The sequence below is a fragment of the Apium graveolens genome, chromosome 1, assembly GCF_009905375.1.
Source record: "Apium graveolens cultivar Ventura chromosome 1, ASM990537v1, whole genome shotgun sequence".
In the NCBI taxonomy this organism is placed as follows: Eukaryota; Viridiplantae; Streptophyta; class Magnoliopsida; order Apiales; family Apiaceae; genus Apium; species Apium graveolens.
Window position 1 is genome coordinate 27,962,563 of NC_133647.1, and position 11,077 is coordinate 27,973,639.

Genomic DNA, 11,077 nt, shown 5'->3' on the forward strand with positions numbered 1-11,077 from the left:
ATAGCATAGATAGCTTCAGTAGATGCATTGGGAACACGAATTTCGATTTCCAATTTGTCAAATTCCTTGACTAATTCTTCACATGAAGTTAACAGATTCAATCTCTCTTTCCGGCTCAGTGCATCTGCCACAACATTCGCTTTTCCTGGATGATAACTGATCATAACATCATAATCTTTAATCAACTCCAGCCATCGGCGTTGTCTCATGTTCAGTTCCTTCTACGTAAAGATGTACTTCAAACTTTTATGATCCGTGTAGATTTCGCATTTCTCACCGTAGAGATAATGTCTCCAAAGTTTCAAAGCAAATACGATCGCTGCTAATTCTAGATCATGCGTAAGATACTTCTGTTCATGAGGTTTTAGCTGTCTCGAAGCATATGCAATGACGTTACCGTGTTGCATCAGTACACATCCTAATCTGCGGTATGAAGCATCACTGTAAATGACAAAATTTCCATGCTCGTCTGGCAATACGAGTACCGGTACGGTTACTAACCGATTCTTCAGCTCTTGGAAACTTCCTTCACATTTGTCATCCCATACGAACTTTTCACTTTTTCGAGTTAACTTGGTTAGTGACATTGCTATTTTCGCAAAATCTTTGACAAATCTTCTATACTATCCTGCCAATCCCAAGAAACTTCGAACATCTGTCGGTGTCTTCGGCCTTTCCCAATTCAACACAGCTTCAATCTTCACTGGATCGACTTGAATGCCTTCTCTACTGATGATGTGCCCTTGAAATTGTACTTCCTTCAACCAAAATTTATATTTCGAGAATTTCGAGTAAAGTTGCTCTTTTCTCAGAATTTCCAAAGCTATCCTTAAGTGCTCAACATACTCTTCTTCCGTCTTTGAGTAAATCAAGATGTCGTCGATAAATACAATCATGAATTTATCCAAGTACCTTTTGAATACCCTGTTCATCAGATCCATGAATACTGCTGGCGCGTTGGTCAAACCGAATGCCATTACAAGAAACTCATAATGTTCATATCTAGTACGGAATGCAGTCTTGAGAATATCTTCAGCTTTAATCTTTAATTGATGATTGCCCAATCGCAAATCTATCTTCGAAAACTATGCGGCTTCTTTTAGCTGATCGAACAAGTTGTCGATTCTCGGTAAATGATACTTATTCTTGATAGTGAGCTTATTCAATTTCCGAAAGTCAATGCATAATCGAATGCTGTCATCTTTCTTCTTTACGAATAATACTGGTGCGCCCCACGGAGATACACTGGGTCTTATGATGCCTAGATGTAACACCCCCAAATCCGGGGTCGGGGATCCGGGTTGTCACGAGTTTCATTTCCCTTAATAACACCCAATCTTAATAATTAATCAACTACTCTATACTGTGACCCCACAATAAACACACACACCACAAGTTATAGTCTCAGAGATGATCATCCAAAAATAATCATAAGTCGTTTTATTCCACAATTACATGCCAATACACCTTAAACAGGTTTCTGAATAAATTTACATTTTTCTGCCATTATTACAACTCATAATATACATAAGTCTGGTACATCATTAGTTGAAAACTTAGCCTATTGGTAATTTCTACCTCAGCTACAGCGGCCTCAACGCTTCCAGAAAGCTGCGGAACGTTTCCTATCCGCTTGCGAATTGGGAGCTTGGTCCTATTCATCTTATCTATCTGATGTTGTGTGATGAAAGAAGAAAGCAAGGGTGAGCAACAAGCCCACCAAAATAGTATTTATAATGATTAATAATATATGAGGCTTTTCATAGTACTCATGAAAGTCTTGGTCAAAAGAAATGAACCAGGTTTGATATCTTAATGCGATGAAGTCACAAAATGTTCAGTATATATACATATATACTTTTCAAAATCTTGGAAGTCCTCTTCCATGTATAATATACACAAAGTTCCAGTTTATAACTGTATAAAAAAATATCGTTGCAAGGTGATCTCATATATCTAACCTTGTCTCAACGTTTTTCTGAAAGTCTTTGTCATTCATAAGACAAACATTAACTAGATATAAGTTTAAAAAGATGAAGTTACAAGGTACTCCAATATACTTATATCTTTTCCAAATACTACTTGAACTACCACCGTTCAAGTTATAATTAGTTCAAAAGTTCATCACATAGATGAGACTACAAGACATATTTGAATAGATTAAATCTTTGAAGTAGTATTGAAGGAAATGAAGTTATGATATACTTCATTAAGTTCCGATATATATATCCACATATACATCTTCCTTATACAGTCCCTGAAAACCTCTGTCATGTAAAGTATGAACAGAGTTTGTAACATCCAATGAATTTTTGGAAGGGAAAACGAATTGTGGCATAAACCCGATATCTTGCTGATCAGGCAAAGATACCAATAAGTAACCTTTTCTACTAGTAGATGGACGAATTCCCCGCTGGTCATCACCCTGGTCGCAATAGGACCTTATGCTGGACTGCCACTCAGCCACTTATGTATTTGATAGACTCCCACTGAGCCACTTACACTATCATGGACGCCCACTGAGCCCATGTTGCTTATGCCGACTCGATAGATGGACTTACTTCCCGAACGTTGGGTAAGTAATCAATTCATTTACCAAAACTGCAACCTTGTTGCGAATATAAAATACACCATAGAGCCGGATCCCTCAGGTTTTGAGCGAGTATTTAAATCCCCTTTTTAAAAGGAAGATCTTAAATATAAAAATGAGTTTTGGGATCCGCTCTAACTTTTAAAAATCATTTTGAAGACTCGAAAACACTTTAAAGAGTGTTTGGAGTAATGCTGATTTAATGAAGTAAATCAGTCCCAATATATTTAGAAAATGTCTGAATATTATTATTTAAATAATATTCCCATAAAGAATAATCTTTATACAAATAATTGAAGTAGAAGTTGTGAGACTTATACTTGAAATGAGTATTAAATAACCAAAGATATACTTATACGAAAGTACTATCTTTATTTGAATAATCGAAAATAAGTTTGATTATCGAAACATTATTCTTTAATAAAATAAAGAATATTATTAAATAATAAGCGGAGTCATAATACCTCGAATGAATATTATAAATAATTTTCATTAAATAAAATAACGGAGTCATACATCCTCAAATGAATATTCAATTAATAATCATTAATATTATAACTGAGTCATAAGCCCTCGAATGAATATTCGAAATAATATTCAATAATAAAATAAAGGAGTCATAAGTCCTCGGATGAATATTCGAAATAATATTCAATAATAAAATAAAGTTAAAGTTATCGAATAAACCTTATTCGATTAATAGTTTTGAAAACTATAACCATATATATATATATAAATATATATATTATACTCGGGAACATCGACACCCGGTTTAGAAATATGTTCACCTTTTGATCCCCTATACTAAGGGTAAACTCAATATCGCTTATCTCTAGCATAGGTATTATGCAACTGTAAGCATTTTAACCAACAGATATATAATCCAAGAATATGAAACAGGCATGCATATATACCATATCACATGCTACAATATATTGCAAGAACTTGCTAATAACAAATATGCATTTATCGCAAGATCATGCATATACACATATACATCACAACAACAGTATAACGGGTAGAAAACTTGCCTGAGCGACTGGGGGTGATAAAAGGCTCGGGACGAGTCTGGTAACCTATAAACAACAAGTAAGTTGGAATTAAACCAAAGTCACTTGTAAATCTATACTTTAACCAACTTAGACTCTAACGCTTGTTTTGCGCTTACTGATTCTCTTAAGTCACTCGAGTACTCTCGGCTCCACCATTTTTAATAATTTAACCATTACGAGTTTTAAGGCGATTCCTTCGCGGGTGTCTTACCAACTGCCTATTACACCTTACATAAATGTTTCATACTTCAATTAGTCCTTTAAGGTCTTTAACCTATGTTTCAAAGTAAGGCGAGGGGTAAGGGTTCGTTCGCGAAACGTCGTTACTTAAAACGGCCGTTTCTCCTAAACCGTTCATCGGAATCAAACGAACCACATATCAAAACGAAGCTCGTAACATGAACTATCTAAACATGGCAATGGTAAAAACCTAGCAGTGAGTTCAAGGGTTCTGATGTTAAGAATAAAAACAATCTACTGTAAATCGGGCATTACGACGGCTATGTTTACGCGATTTCCCAAATTTAAACCATTCCAAAACAACCCATAATCAAGCCACAATCACATCCCAATCCAAACTCCATCCATACCACATCCTAACAGCCCCAATCAATTCAATATTAATATTTATACTTATGCTTAAGCTTGAATTTAACTATACTTAAGTTCTTTTAACCAAAACAACAAGATTCACCATCCATTTCACTACCACTCCAACCCAAATTCTAAACCAACAAGCATTAAGCTACTATATCACCATAACAACTAGAATCATCCTATTTAACAAAGTAAAGCTAGGGTTTGGAGATGATATACCTTCCTTGAAGTGGTGTGAGTAGCTAGGAAGCCTTAAGAAGTATTGAGATGACTTAGGGATGCTTGGATCTTAAAGGAAAAACAAGAAAATCAAGTTAAAATTCTTGAAGTCACTATTCATTGTCTTCTTCATTGATTTATTGAAGAATATTGTGAATGATTTGGAGGCTTAAACTCATAGAATAGCCATAACTATGCATAAGGAATACTAGGGAATTATCTTACCAATTTAGGAAGCCTTGAACTTGAATTTTGAAAATTTTCCCTTTGAAAACTAGGAAAAGCCGAGAGCAATGTTCTTGGTGATGAAAATAAAATTTTGTTTTGATGAAAAATGATTTTCTTGGCTTGGTGGATGTAGTTTTGGTTTTTGTTTTAGTTAATTACCTTTTTATCCTTAAACTTTGTGTGGTTCTAATTCAACCACATTTCCTTCCTTCCTTTGTCATGCTTATGTCATCATGTGGTGTCATCCTTCCCTCTTTGTCCTCTTCTCATTGGTTGGATGAAATCATCCCCTCTAATCTCTTTGATTAACTTCCTAATTGTTTGCCTAATGACCGCTGATCTGTTATACGGTTCGCTTAACTTTCGTTTTCGTTTATCGTTTGAGGGATCATACCCGAGATCTTATTACTTAGGTTCCCTTAACCTTTCTCAATACATTATATTCCTTTTTATGATCCTCTCTTATAATCCTTTAATTTAAATCCTTTTTACCCTGTTACCTTATACTCAATTCTTTCCGTATCTAGTGGATTTTCTGGGAAAAAATCAAAGTATTCGGAATTGGATTCTGACGATCTTTACATACACTTATATACCATATAGAGTACTAATAAAATCTCAGAATATCCATAACAGAATCCCTACATAGTGGGGCATGAAAAGTTTTCTCATTCAGCAAAAACACTATTCATAAGGGTTTCAAAAATTTCCAAAAATTGGGGTTATTACAGTCTCCCCTCCTTAAAAGGATTCAGTCCCGGAATCAGATAGAAAATGAATAGGGATACTCTCTTAGCATTGCACTTTCTAACTCTCGAGTAAATTTTCCCACATTGTGGTCCTACCACCAACTCTGCCTAGTTTAATAACTCTTCTCCTAAGCACTTGTTCCTTTTCACTCTCTAACCCTTCCTGGTTGCTCCATATAGGTTACGTCGGGTTGCGTGTCTATGTGCTCATATGCCCCTATTTGTCTGGCATCCGAATTATACTTCCTTAACATTGTTACATGAAACACGTTATGACTTGCTACATGTTCGGGGGTAGGGCTAGCTCATATGCTAACTTCCCAAAACGTCTTTATATATCCAAGGGTCCAATAATTGGTGTACTTAGCTTTCCTTTCTTTCCGAATCTCATTAACCCCTTCCAAGGGAATACCTATAACAACACTAGGTCCCCTACTTCCCATTCCTTGTCCTTTCGTGTCAAATCAACATACTTCTTATGTCCATCTTGGGCTACTACCAGCCATCCTCTGATTAAATCTATTAAATCCTTGGTCCTTTGGACCACTGCTGGTCCGAGTATCTTGCGCTCTACAACTTCATCCTAACATAAGGGAGATCGACATTGTCTTCCCTCAAGGATCTCATAAGGCGATATCTCGATAATGACATATGATCTATTGTCGTAAGATAACTCAATCCGCGTTAAGTGATCATTCCAAATTCTTTCAAGTCTATTGCATGGAATTTTATCACAGCTTCTAGCACTATAGCTTTGGCGTCTCACTACTCATTCTTTTCCAGTTCGTAATCGCTACTACCTTTCGTTCCTAATATTATACTGGTTATACTTTTGCTCGTTAGCGTTCTATAACCTTTTAATAACCACGTCAACCTTAGTATCACGAATGTGTTTCCATTCCGAATACTACCACAACTTTATTACTCCTTTTTCAGCTGTTTCTATTTCCCAAAGTTTGATCAATCATATAGAAGTAAATGAATTCGTTGAGAGATCACTATGATCATGAACACTTGTTATATCGCATAGATAGTACAGAAGGTGGCCAGCCTTTAGTACTTGACCAGCAATTAAACAATAGATGGTATCCTACTAGGCTTCTATCACACAGATAGATAGTCATTCGGTAATACCTCCCCTTCTGGAAGGGTTGTTCTTCTCAGCTTACATGAAATGAAAAGAAGAGAAAAGAACGAACTGAAGAGAATTGTATATTCATAAAAATTTTATTGCCATAAAATATCTGGCTTGGAATCTACCTCTGAACTATAGAGGTTTGTCATAGGAGAACAAAACATATATGTATTTATATCAACATCAAGTATTGTAGCATCGTATTTCACATGGCTAAATATTTTTGCTATTCCGTTCATCATTCTATGGACCCATGCTCTTCCTCGAGCTTATACACAATCACCTTTGAAACTCCCTTGATATCGAAAATCGAACCTGGGATCTCATTCTAGACATCATCGTTACTTGAATTCTATGCTTGCACCGCAACCTTCCTCGTATAATAATACGACTCTCTATTGATAAGAAAGAATAAATATTCAATAGGTAGATAATCTACTTAATTAGTCTATCAATGATAACTTATACACCACCACGACCCGATTAGTGGTACTCAATCTCAACATTCATTCCAATACAACTCTCATGATTGTAATCGACTCATTACTCGCAGAATCATTGCTGCATTACTATGGTCCACCATTGACCTACTGTCGTAATTCACTTTCCATGAAATCTTAATATCTAACCATACGGAGTCCATACATGTCGTATATAATTCTCCTAAAGAGGTAACATAATTTCCATTCATGATTCATGAAGAACACTCTAGATTCCTGATGTATATACATGACATGAAGTAGATAAAATTGCAGAAGAGTTTCAATCAAAGTAACGATAGCAGGTTAATACCATTCTTAATCATATACCTTCAATAGAAGACTTAACTCGAAGGTTCGTCTAGTCCTTTTTGAAATATGGTCCTAGCTTATCTGAAGATAGTATCTTCTGAGAGAAATAGCTCACTCATGGCGATTACATGAATTAAACCTTTACCAACTACTATTATGGTTGGGTATTACACAGTCATCAGAAGGAATGTCAATCTTTCAAACCATAATACAACCTTTACGGCTTCAACCATTATTACTGTATTCCTCTGGCACGAGCGCCTGTAATTGTCCTCTTACATTTAAAGTGTCGGCCACCTCTTTGGCCTTTCCTGATAGTAATATTTCCTTACAATCAATGTCATCTTAACCACTTTCACTAATTTTCTACCCCATTTCAATCACAGCTTATGTGAAGATGTTTTCCTTAAAATCTGATGAGTAAAAAAAAAATCACCATTTTTCTATAAGTTATTGCCTCAGTCTTTAGAGGTTAATCACTGCCACGACTGACTCTCAATCATAATTAGAACATCTTTTTATCTTAAGTCCTAATTGCCCTGAATAACTTCGACCATTACTGGTTCGATCCATACCTTCTCGTGGTTTAACACGTGCCCCACTTGGCATCATTATAATTACGTCATATTTCCTTTATCAACATTTCTATTTTTAAGAATTTTGAATATTACCTTTCTCCTTGTAAAACCTCTAAGGTTATCCTTGAATCGTTCCTCCTGTATTCCCTAGATACAGGGCATATCAAGATACCATTTATTAATACCAGAATCATTGTTTATATACTTCTGAAAAAAATTTCTCCACTGATTCTTAAAGGTTGTTATTACCTTAATCCTTTCCAATTCATACTGTCAAAACTCATACTATCCCTATTAAGGGTGAAATGCCAACCTTTATGCATTCCCCCAGGATTCATTTTAAGTTACCGATGTTTTTTCCTTAATTCCACCTTTAAAAGGTACCTGCATCCTTCCATGGATAAATCAAGTCATATAACCCTGATAAGGGTGTCTTATTCAATCATTTCCACCTCGATATTATATGCCTAATTTCACAATAACATCTGTATTCAAAATGAGGTCAATCAATATGGCCTCCAAAAGATAACAACGGTTATCCGCTTTTCTTGCCTAATCTGGTAACGATAACAAGGATGTTCTGGAAGATATTGGTCGCGTTCAACGCGAACTTCTTCTTAATAATTCCTTATTTACTTTTGTTGTTTATCTCAACAGTCACCTCAATGTTGGGATATCTTTCATACATGGCGTCTCCCTTTCTGGGTATCAAGCCACCGGTCTTACACTTCATATTCTTGAATGTCACTTCCTTCATCCAATTTTTCCTAATTTCTTACTTTCTTGTCTCCTCAGTCTATCTGTGTCTCAATATTTATCCTTCGAACTATCTCAAGGTTTCCTCAAATCCTCCCAACTTACAGGGGATAAAATATATGTATCTCTTATTCCTTCAACCATCAATTTAACTCATGGTGAATCACCCTCATCCTGACGATTACATACTTTTCTATTTCTATTGCTACGAGTCTTTAGGGTTTCCTCAAACCCAACTTCCTTATCATTCCTCAAACTCTATTGCCTTTATATTCCTTTCCACTTCAGTTTCTTATTTTTTATTTTCCTTTCTCTTATCATTATTTCATGAACCAACCCAACATAAGCATCAATTTCAAACATCCCGTCATTCTAGATTCGTGTCCTCAGAACGAATCTTGACAACTTTTACAACTTAGATTCATAATTCATCATACTCGTCTGCCTTTGTTCTGGCTCTAAAGCTTTTACACTATCCCCATAACCTTGGGAAGTACTTTCCTGAAAATAATTGACTGAACTTAAATCAGTTTATTATAATCTCTTGCTCCGTGCCTTCCTTGGTCTTTCACCAGCGGGTGGTCTCCCTCTTAGGAGGGTAAGTGACAAAAACAATCTTTTGTGGTTCGTCAATCATTTAGAATCTCAAATGATTCCTATATTTCCTTTAGCCAGGCTCTGGCCTCAATTGGGTCAACTTGTTCCTTGGAACACTGAGAGCTTAGCGATTTAAAGGTCCTGAAAGAATTTCCCACTACATTGTTTCCCTCAAGGTGGTGGTTGGGAAATAAAGTATAAGTTCTGTTTAGACAGGTCCATGAATTTCCGTATTGGAGTACCGTCTCGGGTCCTCTTACCTCGCTCGACTTCTGTTTTCTTAGTCTAAATATTTCTTCCTACTCCCCATAATTGGGGTCATCTTTTAATTTGAAATCCTCATTTTTCCCTTTATTATATTCTGGGTTCCTTATATCTTAATTGTGACCTCCCTGATTAACACATTCAAGGTTTGACCCTAATCTTATTCCTTGTGGGGGCATATTACTTGGAAATTTTTTGAGAATCTCTGGATATTTGTCTTACTTACTTTGCTTAAGTCTTTCCCTCGTTTAGTCCTTGCACGATTGCAAATTATGAATTCTTAAGTTCGATAAACTTCATGACACACTCTTAAGTGTTAATAGAGCAATTAACAATGTGATCTTATCACAACAACTCATCTGAACTGAATTTAACGAATATATACATAACCATTTGTTCGAGGGTACAACAACTGAACATATATAAGAGAATTACATCATTTGATCTGATCGCTTTTAACCCAAAAGTACTACCATAGATAATCATCTAGTCATTAAAATTAATCATTCATAACTTAGGCTAATCCTCCAAAAGCGGTGCTACATAAAACCCTTGTCTGATTGCTCTGGCTCTGTACACTACCATGGATCAAGAAATGCGAGCACGCACGACATCCCTAACCTGCTCCATTAAAGCGGTGATGAGGTCTAGGATAGTTGCAAGTAGAGCTGGATCAATCTGACCCTCAAGATGGCCTCTAGCTGTAACACGGGTGGTAGCCTCAATCCTTTCCATGCTATGAGCTAATCCCGCCGGAAGTACCCCGCCCTCAATCCTTGGTGCAGTAAGTCGATCCAACAGATCACTCCTAACATTACGGGCCTCGCACAGGCCACCCAAAGTCATATGATAATTGGCAATAAGAGAAGCCTGAGTGGTAGCATCTAGCAGTCCATGGGGTGCAGGTGGTGCAGACCCAGGAGATCAAAATGGATAACCAAGCACGGTATCAGGTGACAATGGTGAAGGAGATAAAGGTGGCATTTCCTCAATAGGTGCTGGGCTCTGTACCGGGGATGGAACAGGAATTGGTGGAACCTCATGGATGTCTACAGGAACCTCTGGAAGAGGGTCTGATACTGGTATAATTGGGGTCGTGGAAGGCCCCACTCCTTCTGCCCTCATTAACCTTTGTGCCCTTGGTAACTCTTCATCCTCTAGTGCCACCCTCGCGGCCATTCTTGCTCTGGTAGTCGCCCTGACTACGGTCATCAATTCCTCAGCGGTCCTCTCTTCATTCTCATCAGGATCCTCCATGAGATCTTCCTCAGTCACAATCCTTTCCCGAATAACATCCTCAACCGCAACATTCTCAATATGAATCTCATCTGGTCCCTCATTAGGGTACTCCATCGGATTCACAATTTGATCTCCAACTTGTAAAAAAACATCCTCATGCTGATGCTCCTGAACCTCAGGGTTCGGTGCCCCGCTGCCCTATACGAGAACGAACTATGTTACTATCACGATATTTATAAGGGTTCCCGTAAGGGTTTTAACTGTCAGTACTACGTTAGGTAG